This window comes from Helicoverpa armigera, chromosome 16 (genome assembly GCF_030705265.1).
Source record: "Helicoverpa armigera isolate CAAS_96S chromosome 16, ASM3070526v1, whole genome shotgun sequence".
Taxonomy (NCBI): Eukaryota; Metazoa; Arthropoda; class Insecta; order Lepidoptera; family Noctuidae; genus Helicoverpa; species Helicoverpa armigera.
Genome location: NC_087135.1, coordinates 2,290,000 through 2,305,676, shown reverse-complemented (window position 1 = coordinate 2,305,676; position 15,677 = coordinate 2,290,000).

Here is a 15,677-nt window from a genome sequence, read left to right as displayed (position 1 = left end):
GCCCCACCACGCTCCGCCCCCTGCTCGCGCATCTTAGCGAGCTCCGCCCGGAGACTCCTGTTCTCCTCCACAAGAGACTCCAGGGCGGCCGTCAGACGACCCACCTCCTGCTGCAGTTTGGCCAGCTCGCTCACGGGAGCCCGGCCAGTTGCTCACCGCTGCGGCGGTGATGGAGGCGGTGGCGGCCTCAATGGCGCCGTCTTTGCTGGCCTTTTTTCTCTTTAAGGCCACCTGCCTGATGGCGGACTCCACCGTCTTCTCGAAGTCCGCCCTGCGCTCCCGGTCGGAGCCGATGGCCGACTCCTCCTCGGAGGAGGAGCTCCGATGAGCCGCTCCTCCGCCACCCCCAGAAGCCCTAGCGGACCCTTCGCTGACGGGCCTCCTGGCGACCTTTTTGGCCGAGGCCCCGCGACCACCAGATGAGGACCCGGGGTCTTCCCTCCTCCTCTTGAGGAAGGCGTCGGCCCGGTGGTCCTTCTTGTTGCGGGGGAGCTTAAAACCCCCCGCATCCCCCTCGCTGGACACGGACTCGGAGTCCGAGTCCTCATCCCACTCCCTTAGTTCGTCGTTGTTGTTGTTTTGTTTTTTATTTGTTTTGGTATCCATATAGTTCCCACGATCATGAGAGCAATTGTTCGTCCACCCCGGCAGTGGCCTCATACCGGGGCAAGCCTACATACTGTTGGGGGCGGCTGGCCCCAACAGGGGGGAGCGCTAACGACCGTGTCCCCCACGGCCATTCATCCCCTCGCCGCGCTCCCGAAACTTGGGATTGGGTGGTTTTTTATCAAGAGGTGTCCTTCCTCTGGGCCGGGCGATTAAGCCAAGCCCTCGGCGGCGGCATTATGCATGCCTCCGTCTGCTGTCCGGCCAACCCGGCTCAGCAAACCCGCCGAAAGGTTTGCTCTTCGTTGTACGAAGAGCAAACGACCACCGCTTTAGTGCGCCTGCACCTCCGCGGGTATGGCCGCATCCTTGCCATGTCCACTAGCGTGGACTGGTCAGGAGCGGCCCCTCCCTGGGTCCCTCTTTGTCTGGCCTCTCCCCTGAACCTTTCCGGCATGAGTATCTCTACCGGCAGAGCTTCAGGATCATTGAGGCACACAAGCCCCACCACGACGACAACGTGGGGACCCCCTCGGTGGGGGAATTTTGGTACCTTGCGTCCATATTTTCTTGAATAGAGTAAATAGCATGCATCAGATATAGTTCTTTCCTTTTTTATGTTTTGCATTACAGTTAAAGATTCAATTTTCACACTATGGCTTACATGTCTATTACATACCGATTCATACCTATTATATAAACAACCGTCATGTTCGTGTATTAAATAAAATGCAGCCTATATTTTATGGGTGCTCGTAAATATCGCTGCTGTACGTAAAATCTGTGCAGATATTATTACGAGCCCGGTAACGCAAATGGGTCTCACTGAAATATGTTTTAAAAATACATCATTCGTGATAATCGCACATTTTAATGTAATTCTGAGGATCCTTACATTTGTAGGGTACGAAGGTAAAAGTCAATTACTCAAAAGTAGGTAGCTATACGGAAAAAAAATATATGTCTGTTATTTTCGACGAGTTTGTCAGAGTTACTTAAGGTACCTATTTGGAACTCAGCACGTGTAGCGGATAATAGTTTCGAATATAATTCAAAAAAGTACATTCATGACACGAAATAAGTTCAATAAATAAAGTAGAAATTAGAAAATAGCCAAAAAAACTTTCCTGAATTTGACTCCGACCTTCCATAATTAAAAACATTAACATGTAGATTATAACAAAATTTTCAATACTTATAATACACACTACATATACAGCTCATTACCACATACTAAGCTTAGTAAATTTACCTGAAAATATTCTAAAAACATGCAGACGAGCTCCTTATCTATATAGGTAGGTGCTAAATGTACGAGAGGGTACGAAAGTAGGTTACTAGCGTACTCGTAGACTTGCAACTATTAGCTTGGCTCCTGTGTGCTATATTTATTGGCTTTTATGGCTAATCGATGCTAGGGAATAGCAGGCTCTCCTTGAGAGCATGGGAAATTTCGTAAGTGTACTCATAATGCTATCTTAATTGAAGTGCAAAGTGCTTAGATGTGAAACAGTGGAGTTGGAGGTAATCGAATTAAAAGCCTTTCTTTTTCTCACGGTTAGCCCAAGTTCTAGGGGACTTCTTTCCGTGTCCGGATAAAAAATATCCTAAGTCATCCCATTATAGAGCAACTTTTCAAAAGTAAAAGATTTTTTTTAATCTGTTCTGTAGTTTCAGTGCCTTTTTGGTACTAATAAAATGATGATTGCGAGTTGCGCATGATATGAAGATTAAGCGTTTTATTCCATCAGTAGCGCTACAAACACTAGAAAGTGCCAATCTCATACATTTGAAAAGTTTTAGTCTTATAATAAATAGTTATGAATTATTCTAGTACCTGACAGGCATAGTGTTATAAAAGGCAAAAAACTCGTTCATCTTAACATAAGATTGAATAAGATGTGGGCCAAATTCAAGTGTCTAACACTCTCCTTAAGTGTAACCCTTAGCTGAATACAAATGTGACGTCGCGACGCAGGGATCACAAAAAATGGGCTTAAGTCTGAGACCACGTGTAAATATAGGGTAACGTTACATTATAACCTGTAAGAATATTTTGTGGAAACATAAAATCAAATAACTTATATGGTCTAACCCCCGCACTCAGAGACATTTAGGTAATGATTACTTAAGTCACTCTTTAGTGACAGATTCCCATAGAAATTCTGCACTAAGCAACGGCTTCAGTAACCATTAAATGCCTCTGAGTGTGTCCATAAGATAGTAGCCAGCATTCATTAGTTATTTATAGTTTTTGTAATGAATTATCACCGATATCTGTCGTCTCGTTGAATGCATAGACACGGAGGATGCTACACTATGGTCTATGTGACACTATAGAAAACCTTGAGAGAGTGTGGCATGAGAGTGAAAGATGCATGTAAGGGAGCCGATATCCATCGAATGGTAATTACAGACATGCAGGTAGGGCGACCACTACTGTTTTCATAGAATTTACGTCTTATATGATGGATATCAAGGCCTATATTCAGCTGATAGAGACATACTTAACGAAAAGTATAAAAATAATTAAATTATGTATTCCAAATCTTTTATCTACTGTAGTGTCACATAACCCATATTGACAGTCTGGTAAAAAGAGAACAAAAAATCTGGTACATACAAGTGTTACAGAACGAAACACAAATACCTACTTTTTACAGAGATATGATAACTTCACTAAAACCTAAACATAGCCTATACGTTACACAGCACGTGTCAAAAAAAGTAGACACATCGCCGTTACAAGACATATCACGTCATTCCCGTGCATGCAAACTTCGTAACTCGTCATCACGCTCGCAGGTACGAAGGTAATGAACAAAGCACCGTAATGAGATCTTTGCACGTTAAACTTTATCACGCCCCACCCCAAGGGAAGTCTGCAATGAAAACTTGGCCTGTTATAAAGAAGAAACATGTTTGACTTGACTTCGAAAACTGACTTCGAAATTCCGTCTCGAATACCCGTTATGTGTTTTAGCATAATTATTTCGACGAACTCGATTTTTAGGTCACGATTATTTGCATTGTAATCTTGTTAAGAGTTTTTGGTAATCGATCGGTCTTTGTTTCAGAAGTTTAAATTAGAAGTTATCTTAACTTAGTTCTATGGGGAAAATGTTACTGTTACAGCCTTTTTATCGACCCACTGCTGGGCACAGGCCTCCTCTCACACGGAGAAGGATTGAGCGCTTATCACCAGGTCCAGGTTTCCTCAAGATCTTTTCCTTCACCTTTATATCAGCCATTGGTGTCTAAGATATACTTAGAAAGTACATACAAACTTAGAAAAGTTGCATTGGTTCTTGCCTGACATGGAATCGAACCCACGCCTACTACTAGGCCACCACGACTATAAAATAAACACCATTTATGTTGATCTGTAATGTGATTCAGATAAGTTTTGCCTTAAAAGCACGACAAACCAACAAATAGACAATTTCTGAACTTTTATAATACAAGTAAGGATTATCTCAAGTCAAATAAATTACCTTCTAACTTCTACATCTTAAGTGAGGCAGATTTAAATCTAGATATTACCTCACTTTCTATTAGTTATTTTCTCAAGACTTTCTTAAGTTCGGTTGCCTCAAACCGCTCCGTTCAAAATCCAAGGACTTTGCGCAAAATCGATGGGATTGGCGACTTAATTTTCTTTTCCTTAGTGGCAAACGGAAACGTTTATCTTTCGAATTCTATTTTATTAGATCACGTAGGCAAGAATAGATTATTCTGGTTATAGGTACGAGTTATTTTAAGCACCTGATTAAGAGTGACGTCAGCACTTAGGATGGAAATAGACTCGCAATTAAGGATATTGATAGACATATGATCAATAGTATTTACTATTCTCGTGAGGCTTAACAACTTAAGTGCTCACGTGTGAAACGATTTTGGTATTTGCGAACTGAAATAGCAAGATCATAGGAAGACATTAAAGCTAGATACTACAAATAGATACAATGTCATATCAAGGAACAGACTCTGGACTACTTAAAAAATCTTATTGTAAAGAAACCAGTCACACTACGCCCGGCTCTAGTCAACAACTCAAAACATTGTCAGAAATCGGGTTGAAAAATATGACATAATACAACTTATGTGACATACATAGTTAAACCCATAAGAAGGTATAAGTTGGTTGTCAGTAAATAATAAACTATTATGGGAGAGGAAAACATCTGCATTTCTCAGAAAATCTAAAAACGCAAAAGGGTCTCCGACCAATCAATATACCCCAAAAGGACCCCGTCCTTAAGTGGGCGATTACCGAAAATACTAAACATTTCTTAGTAGTTCCTTTGTGAATCCAAAGAAAACATATAAAAGGCGTCCACGGCTTAATCTGAACGAATTTATTCCCAGCTCTTCGGGGATAAATCACTGTAGTTCTGGTCAAAGAAGTCTATGAGACGTAAAAGTGTGAAAGGCGAAGGGTGCCTCATTCTTTCGACAGAAAGGGCCCAGTCGGCCCCAAACCGGAAAATTAACGTAGCATTTACTTTTGTTCGTTTATCGGCACCTAGAGTTTCATTTATACGCTTCTCTTTATTATTTTATCTTGAAAAATAGAGATAAACAGCCTCACTGAATGGAGCGCCGCGCTGTTCGCAATATCTGAATGAGAATTTTGAGATTTACAATTGCGCTTTTCAAAAAGTTATTCCGAAAATGTTGGCGTTGTAACTTTTCTTGGCTTTAATTTCGGCTTTTGAAAACGTTTTGAACGAAGCTTTACAGGCCAGATTATTAGATATCCAATGGTTTAGAACACCTAATTAGCACATTTTACGAGGATAGAACCTTATCAATAGCATTTTCAATTCAGTTCAGTTCAATCTGCACTCCAATTAATGCATATTTTTCTTTGTGAAAAGAAATATCCATGAAATACCACTTCGTTCTATTAAAATAGGTGTTTAAAAGTTCAGAAAACGCTTAATACGTCTAGCCAAAGATTATGTTATTAAAAGAAAAGATATTTTAAGTGATTTAATTTCTCACCTAAAATTAGTAAAGTTTTTAAATTGCTTCTCACGTTTAAAAATAGAAAGCTAATCCATTTTGTAGCAGTTAACAGAATAATCTAGATGTGAACGAACCCTTAAAGTGCAAGTAATTTTAGGTTGTCACATTAATTTTATTGAGTAGGTGATAATTTCGATAATTACCTTGCCTAACTAATCAAATAAATGAAAGGTATTTTTTGTCCTTATTTCATACAAACTTGAAACATGTTATAAAAAAATTACTGGTAACTTCATAATCATTTCATTAATATAAAAAAAAACTCTTTTGCTGCGTCTGTTTTTATGTCTGTCTGTTTGCGATAAACTTACAAAGTACTGAACGAATTCTTATATGATCTTCACCGATAGGCCGAGAAAATGAGAACGGTTTTAATATAAAATTACATATGTATTTACCCGGATAGCCACACAATCAAAACACCAATGCCCAAAAAAAATCGAGGTACATTTCCATCTGCGGTACATAAAAGGCCTACGACGGAACACGACGGTTTTTAGTCAGTAAGAGTCTGACACTCCCTCACCGCTGCTAACCCACAGCGGGAGGGGTCATTTGATGATTTTTGACGTCGTTAAAAAAAAAGTACATTTCCATTGCTTTACGTAACAACATGAAATAGCGTTATCGACGTGAATACGGTATTACGGTACCAGTAACCGCGTGTTGCACTCGAGTACCTCCCTAGTTAGTGCGATACGAGCTGAACCGCCGTGAAAACTTCATTAGCGAACTGATCTTGTAGTGGATATTTATATTTTGAAATGTATGTATTTATATACTCTTGTAAAGTAGTAAATAAGGCATGTATGATCAGCTAAGATAGAGGTAAGTAAGATGAGATAAAAATGTGTAGGTTAAGTTACACGAGGGCCTTCAGAAGCGTATAGTTATCGGCACGAATCTTGAGCTCTGACCTACATCTGCGCAAAAGTGATTTATTAGCAAAGAACCAATCCCGAGTGACGACTATGACGCGATGCACTGCGGGCCAATCACCGCTTTAGCCCGCCCCCGCGCCTCACTTCATACCACAAAAGGGACCCAGTAAATTACTTCGGCGCAGGTGAAGGTCAGAGCTCAAGATTCGTGCCGATAACTATAAAGATTATTAAAAGAAACGAGTCTATCGCTCTGGCCACCAAAGAAAAATCTAAGAACATTTCCATTGGTTTACGTAACAACATGAAATAGTGTTATCGACTTGAATACGGTATTACGGTACCAGTAACCGCGTGTTGCACTAGAGTACCTCCCTAGTTAGTGCGATACGTGCTGAACTGCCGTGAAAACTTCATTAGTGAACTGATCTTATACTGGATATTTATATTTTGAAGTGAATTTATATACTCTTGTAAAGGAGTAAATAAGGCACGTATGACCAGCTAAAATATAGGTAAGTAAGATAATAAAAATATGTGGATTAAGTTACACTCATCCAAGGACTATACTGAGCTACTGTTAAAGTGTTTTCAGAATAAAAAGAAAAAAGCGTACGAAACTCCTACAGCTGCAACAATGTCAGATAGACGAAATTACCCCTCAGTTCATTAAATCTTTATGCAAAATTCAACTAGGCTTTTTTTCCCTTCCAAAAAATCCAAATCTCATTTCTTACACAATACCTTCATAACGTATATCAACCTACATATTCACTTCGAAATCCAAATCACAAATATCAAATTACCAATAAGCAAATCCCCGAAATTCCCCGAGAATTTCATTAAAGCAATCCGAAAACATCTGATGAAACCAGTTCATAATCTCACACGCTGAAAACAAAAAAAAAAGATGGCGATTTAATTTTTTTTTTAATACTACAAAGTACGTTGGCAAAGGGATCCTGTTCGAAAATCTCCTTATTCGAGTAAGAAGCTTAGAGCTTACGGGTAAGTCTTTGACAATCGAATACGACAGAGGTTCGGTCCCACCCGTTGGAGCGTCGCAGTAAATTTAAATTTCAGCCGAAAATACCCAAGTACGGAGGTGGACGAATTAAAATGATGCTATGTAAATCTGACACCTCTTGCTTCGACAATTGTTGGTGTTCTAATTGTGTGTTGATCTCGTCGTGTTTTGTTTTGTGATGACGATGTTGATAAGGGATAAATAAAATATATTCTTTCACTATTCTGACAAAAATATTCAGGTTTACTTATGGAGATTGCTTCTAGCATTATACGAATTTTGCTTACAATTTTATTTCATAGATTAATATAATAAAGTACAATAATTTTCTTATATTTTCTTCTTAATATTATCTTGCTTAAGTTTACTAACGTAGGCCTAGTTTGCATTTTAAATATAAGTACTCAATATTTAGCCCACCTCTTCCCAGAAACGTTTGCATTTGCCTAGAAATTGTATTTGCAGCACCCTCAAATTTAACTGGGTTATTCCGGAGTACATTTCAATGGATATTATGTTTGAATACAAAATACCTCGGAATTGCTGTAGTTATCAATGGTTTGTTACAATTTCTGTGTTCTGCGGACTCTACAAACAATTATATTTAGGCAAATAACTGCTGAAAACTGAAGAAAACTATTAGTATTGTAATTTTTGTTTGTGAAAAATATGGGAAACTATTTTGTGTCACTGATTTCCGTAAACCAACGCTAGATGCTGTTATAATTAAAAAGTTACAGCCTGTTGCAAATCCAAGTTTTTAATTGAATTTTATGCGGTAACTAAGCTAATGTTTGTGCTAGTTCAAAAGGTCATATGAAGGTCATATGAGTTACCAGCTATTTTGTAGTTACAGCTTTCGTTAAAGGAATTCACAACTAAAAATAAGTCGCTAATTAGATTTTTCAATTTTACAGATTACACAGATTTAACAGATTTTCAAAATACACAGCCAATTTTCCTTCAACCATGGACTATGTCGACATCATTTTGAAAGCAACCAACTCATGAATCAACAAGCACCACATTTTCACAGACCTATTGTTCCTGACTCATCAAAGATAATAAAAAAACAGACACGCCACGTAACATCCCGCTAATAATACCTACTTCTATTGTCTAGTTCGGAGAATCTAGTTGGTACTTCAAGCAACAAGTTAGCTTTGTACAATAACAATGGGACCACGTTCTGAATCCTAAATCCGGACAAAAGAGACTTGGGGGCACGCATTTCCCGTTGGTCTGTGGAATAATGTGAGCTAATGGGCTTGTAAAACTTTGATTTTTGTGTTGGATTGGAACTATAGTGTCTGTAGTCAATTGAGGGTGGGTGGTTTTTTTGTGACTTTTGATGAAAAGGAAATTGGGAGGGAAAAATTTCGCCAAGAAAAATATTTATTCCTAATATTCGGATATTTACAAACTACTCACGTATAATTTGCCGCAAGTTAGTTCTTTGAAAAACAATCCTTCCGCAAGTAGTTAAAAAGCTGATATTTTCCCCCTCTTAGCGTCTTCTGCTCCCACGAAATAAAACAAATTCGATGGTTTCAAATGAAGTTTGAAATATAAATTATAAATTTTCATTTATTCATTGAAATACTTAAAACACGCCAACTTAAAACCAAAAGCTAGAATTTACCTAGACTGGCAGCGGCCAGTATTATCTACTAAATACTATACTTCTGGCAGCCTCATCTAGAAACATAGCGACATGTTAGAACTAGTCTGGTATACCGTGTCTTGCACTTAGCCTACATGTTACTAGCTTCTGTCGCAATTCCAAAGTCTGTAACACGGTTAGGTATCTGAAATCCAATTATAGAACAACTTCATTTAAGTATACTAATAATACTAGATTTCGTATTAGGCAAAGATTGTTTTATTTTTAACGACCTTCAAAATAAAGAAGAGAGGTTGTCAATTTGCATGTTTAATTTTTTTATACATGTTCACCGAATTTTTGAGACTTGTATGGCGAATGCTGATAAGCATTTCAGAATTATTAAAACTACATCATTTCCGTACAGATTCAAACAGAAAGGTGATAGTCATTTATTTATTAAAAAGTTACAACCACATCAAGTTACCACACATTGCTAATAACATTTCGACGAACCACGTTCAATGCTATCTACCAAAGCTGTATCAAATCGATTTCAGTTGTTATTTACTTTGCCTATTCCTAAACTTCGTACACATCGACACCCATATCAAACTAAGCCTGAAATCTGACCCTGAAACGGTTAGTAATAGAACCTGTCTAACACAGTCCTGCCATTCGCAGTATGTGATCACAAATAAATACTTCAAGACAAAAAATAATGGTAATATGGGATTGTTAAAAAATAATGCCAATATTGAATTGTTCCTGAGTGGTGCGTAGGTGTGTTTTTGTTGCTCAGTTATCATTTTAATGCGTAGTTATTTTTAAACGACTTCCCAAATAGAGAGGGTTTTGTATTTTTGGATATGGATTCACTTTTTCCTGTATGTTGCCGGTATGTTTTTCTTAAAGGTATAGGTATGTAGTGTTTCACATATATGCGATGGTTAGGCTTGGTGATAGACATGTAAATCACGTGATGTTGTTTTGTTGCATTATCTACTATCTGATTATTTTGCAAATTAACAAACAGCGATTCACGTTATTTCTTAGAAACAAAATATTTGTACAGAAAGTTTTTTTTTTATTATTAAGCTTAAGCTAGTCTAGCATCGATGCGTAAGTATTTGAAACACAAATTATTTCCGAAAAATATAACCAAGGCCTTGTGTGACCTATTTATAATTTACTTCTTTATATAAAACTGGACCTTGGCTGTTACCAAGAAGGAAAAACGTGTCCGAATACAGTATAGTATAGTTATGTATTAAGGATACATTTCCTTGGAAACTTATCTGCTACTTAATTATCGAGCGACAGTAAATCCGTAGGCTCGGCTCAATGGATTACAAGCTTCTATGTGACGTATTAGTGCCTTATATTAAATTAATGAACATTAGTATACATACTCCTGTAAATATAACTTGTGTAGTATTATCGCACATTTTTTCAAGTAGGTACAGTTTCAGTCTGAATATAATGGCCTTTCTTTGACTGGCTGTCTATAATTCTGATGTTATGATTTCGTTGGTCTAACAGTCGCATAGGGAGACTGTTGTGCAAGAGTTCCCGGGTTCCATTCCCACGACGAAAATCAGCAAAGTACATGTTTCTAAATTGGCACTATCTCGATTGACCATTCAATTATGTAAAATAAAAGAAAAGACATATATATTTTTATACGTATTATAACAAGAAATACCTATAAGTAGACACCTATTTTACAGGTATGTTGAAAGAACTTCCACTAAAACTAGCACATTTCCCGATTCAGTGCTCATTATTAGAAAAGTAGGCACCTTTTAGTTCTGAACGTGAAAGAGACTGGAGGATGGAAAGTTATTAGGACATCAAAGCCTGGGAGACCTATGGCTCAACAGCTAATCTCCTATAGGAATTTAGTTCTGCGACTGTGTAAGGTGACTAGATGTGGTAACGTTTATAATGATGAATGGACTTACTTTTTTATTATTTCATCTTTTGACGGACCTATATTATAAATACAGTTATAGTGCTTAAATAAGCTTAAAAAAAGTAATTTCTTTTTTTTTTTTGTTTTAGTAAAATAAAGACAGTCCTGAGTCCGTATAACTTAATACAACTACACACAACCGTAAAAAATAAGCAAAGTTTCGAAAAAAAAAATGTACGTAGAAACTTACATTAATTAAAATATAAAATAATTTAGACATAAAATAATTTTGTAATGGACCCTAATGGTCATATAAATAAATCAAATTTTCTACTACAACTATATTAAAGTAAGTCATAATTTATCGTCCCTAGGGTCCCCAAAATAGTTGAAACAGCATTTTAAGTTTTCAGCGTATAAAGCATCAAGTAACTAAATTGATAGATTTTATTTATAAACTGCTGAACTACGAGTTTGTTTCAAATTATTTATGAAGAGATTTTAACATGTATTAATTTTAATGAACTTCTAATTACGGGGCATCAATATGTAAAAGCTAAATTAAGCTGACTTTATAGACATATTATATTTGGAAATATTGTGAATTTTATTTTCAGTTTTAGTTAAGCTCACGCTGGTTGTAAAAAACTTTTTTGCTTGGCAGAACTATTAGGGATCCATAGTCTACTTACTAGAAATCCTTATAGAATAGTTTCACCATGTTTGTCTTTCTTGTCTGTTTTACTGAGGTTGGTATAAGGATGACCTATAATCGGGAAACTGCAAAACCCTACACTGAACATGAACTGACATGCAGGTCTTAACCGGTTTTTTTTTTCTGTAAATGACCTGTATTTTCACTATTCCTTTTAAAGGCAAGGTGCATTACAGTGCTACTTATCTAGCACTTTAACTCTTTGTCCTTTCTCCATACGTTTCACAAAGATTTTTCAATCGTCGTCGGATTTCCTTGGACTCTGAAGCATGAGGAATCTATTTTACCTTTTGCCTTGGTTCAGATGGAAATTGAGATTTCTATGAAATGAAAGAGTTGACTGAACATCTTAGTATTAGAATTATAGATTTGCTTTGTGTTTTTGTTTGCAATTTTCCTCTGTATGTTAAGATCTCTTGTATGATAGTTTGGCATGTCTTTAAGTTTGGTTCTTGATAATAAATATTATAAAAGATTTACTGCTTTCAGGTTCAGAATGTAAAATTCGAGAATCACATTTTAAAAGATTTCAGTTTTTACAGATCCGGGTTTTGGGTCTATCTCCATCATGCTAACGTTTTTTTGTTGATTTTTGCTTTCATGAACTTAAAACAATCCGTCTACAGTTGGTTGGTTTCGAATCCTTGTTATTCGGAACTACATACCCCCACACAGATTTTCATACGCCTGTTCATTTAAAAGAAACATATATTTCGACGCGTATTTTCCACAGCTATCGAAAGTCGTAACAAAAAAAAAAAGAACAAAAACGCATTTTGAAAAACGAACTGTCCATTCCACAAACGGATCTGCCGGAGCATGTAGGTACAATACCGATGTAAAATATGTTTAAAAAAAAAACTCCGTGGCAAAGGGATGAAGCTGTATGAGTCTGGCGTAATCCCCAACTGTTACGTTCGTTAGGTTTAATGAACGAAGATTTACATAAATGTTTTTAAGCCCCGACATTCGGGCTGACCGTAAGCTTCTTATGCTAAAAAGATATACATTAACATCTTTATGATGAGTATGATGGAGAACTATTTAATAATGGATTACATATTTCGGGGTATAGACCTACTAAAAACCACCTGTTTTGACTTTCAAGTCAATTCTCAGATACTTCAAAGGCTTAGGAATATTAGAAACTGTGAAATTTCAGCCAATCGCATCGAAAGAATTATATATTCAAGCTTAAAGTCAAAAGTGTGTATTTTAAATGTTATCGGGAACGGTTATGCGATCAAAAATGTCGGACAGGCAAAAGTCATTTTTATCAGCCTCGAACAACATGTAAAAAAATCTTCAAACTACGTTTCACCCTTTACAAATCACAGACCAAAAATACATCAATAAAGAGAAAATCAAAACAAACTCTAAAAATAATAAAACTACATACAATCTACTTAAATAATATTTCATTAAAAAAACCTATTAAGGTAGTAAGTCATCGCTTGAACACCGTAAGTAATAATTTCCGTTTTAATTAAATCTTAAAGCAAGATTGGCAGCTGGTAAGTACATTATTTTCTCTTTTTATTTAAGATCAACGAGACTCTAATTAACCCTGATTATAATTATAAGAGGAAATTATTAGATCATTGCAGCTTATTATCGTAATTGCTTATGAATCGTATGATGTATAATACGAAACATGGTTTTTACTCATCATCTGCCTAGCCTTTTCCCAAAATATGTTGGGATCGATCTCCAGTCTCACCGGATGCAACTAAGTACCAGTGCTTTTCAAGGAGCGACTGCTTATCTGACCTACCAAACCCTGAACAACCCAATATCCCAAGGTCAGACTTCTGACTACCCGTAACCGTACGTTAAAGTAGGTTTTGACTGTTTGAAGAATTTCAGTAGTTCCAAGATGAAAGTAAAGGAAAGGCTTCTATTTGTTAATCGTTTTCATAAAAACACTGCATCGGTAAAGGCTACTTAGTAAAACCAATTTCACTTTCCAAAAATGACATAAAATCAAGTGTTACATATGTTATCTAGGTATAAACACGCCCATAAAATGTTTACGATGAAATTGGTCTTTAGGGTTCTATAAAATCTTATAAATAGACCCTTCACATAAATTTAAATCATAACCCATGTCAAAGTACCTATGATGAAATATATAAACAATTTTACGAGTATAAATATCATAATTAAATATTTATTTCATCATCAACAAAGTTAACTTACAGTCCAAAACACTACTGATGATCTTCTTTGTCAATTATATGATCACTCATCTGCATCCTAACCGCGATAACTCCAACATTTGTTCCTCGCAAACATTACTCTCAGCCAAAATCATCACTTGTACAAAAACTTGTCAAACAATTCCTTCCGAAGTACATCACTTAAAAAGACTACAGTAGCTGAAATTAAAATGTTCAAAGCAATTTCGTACTAATGGACCACAGTGATTAATGTTACCGCCGACATTATTTTAATGAGGATAAATTGCATATTTGAGTGTCCCCACTAATAGCTTCCTTATTCTTTCCCGCCTTTCTTAAGCTCGGATTAACTATCGGACCCGTTGTGCCATCATATGGAAAAACGGCGTATCTACATTTTTGGTAAGTACACTTACGTCCTTTTTACCCGGGATGTCAATATTGCGGACCCCGTTTAAATTTTTCGAGCAAATTCAACAGACAAGCGATAAGTACTTTAGTGTACGGAAGTAGATTAAACACCATTTTTTGCTACCAACAGTTTTTGCTATCATCGAATGACTAGTTTATCGAATTAGGAAGGATATACATAATCATTATCATTATTGTGGCTAACTCCACATAGATGTAACACATATATTTTTAAAATGATTTATTTCATTTCGCACTTCATATTTCAACTGATTGATCGCAACTCAAAATCATGCCACGTTATACACCATTTGTTTTCTTTTCTATATATTGTAATAACACTTAAAACTTCCCAACCCATTCAACAATAGATAAATATAACATTAACATATAAACACAATACATACAAACTCCGAAGCCTGAAAGTTTCAGCGTAAAAAGTGACAAATTACAAGTTATTTTAAAAAGAAACTTTCTAAGAATGTCGGAACTTAATCACGGGGTCGATTAAAACTTTGTGATGTTGTTCAAACACCATGGGGATACTTAAAAAGTTTTTATTACTTATTGATTAACAAGAAATACTCGCGGTTCCGCTTAAATATTTTGGGAATTTTTGGTTGGTAACTCTTTTGTGTAAATTTTTCTGAAGTAGCTTACAGTTTTATTAGTTTTAGATGGAAAACAATGCAAAAAAGTCAGAGTAGTAGGAATCATTGCTAGATAACCAGCTTTCAAATAAAAACTGCATCCAAATCGGTTTATCCGTTTAGGAGTTAAAGTTAATAAAGTCTACCGAGGTCAGCTTATTATCATTATGAGTTCTTTGTCCTTAAAACTCAGTAAATGTAAACTTGCTTCTGCTGGCTATAGAAAAAAACAACTTATTTCTTACTTCGTCCCATTTATACTAGTGTTTGTTACTTTTTATGTGGGGTATCGTATCTTTATACAGAAAGTCCAGAAAGTGCTGAACTCATTGTCAAATCTTTAAGTAGATAAATTGTTCCAGGACCATTCTATATACATCACAAATTGTATGTACCTATATGAAGGATATAATAATATGACAAAGTGGGCGTTTATAATATTAAGCCGTGAAATATATTTAAATGTACCATTACAAATGTAACAAGGTAGAGGTTATCCTCAAAAAACTGAGTTAACCGAAAAAACCGGCCAAGTGCGAGTCGGACTCGTGCACGAAGGGTTCCGTAAATTACAGTTAAATCAACCTATCTCAAAAACTATAAGAGATACTTTGATCAAACCAAAAATCGTTGAAAGAGTTAATTAGCATGCATCACC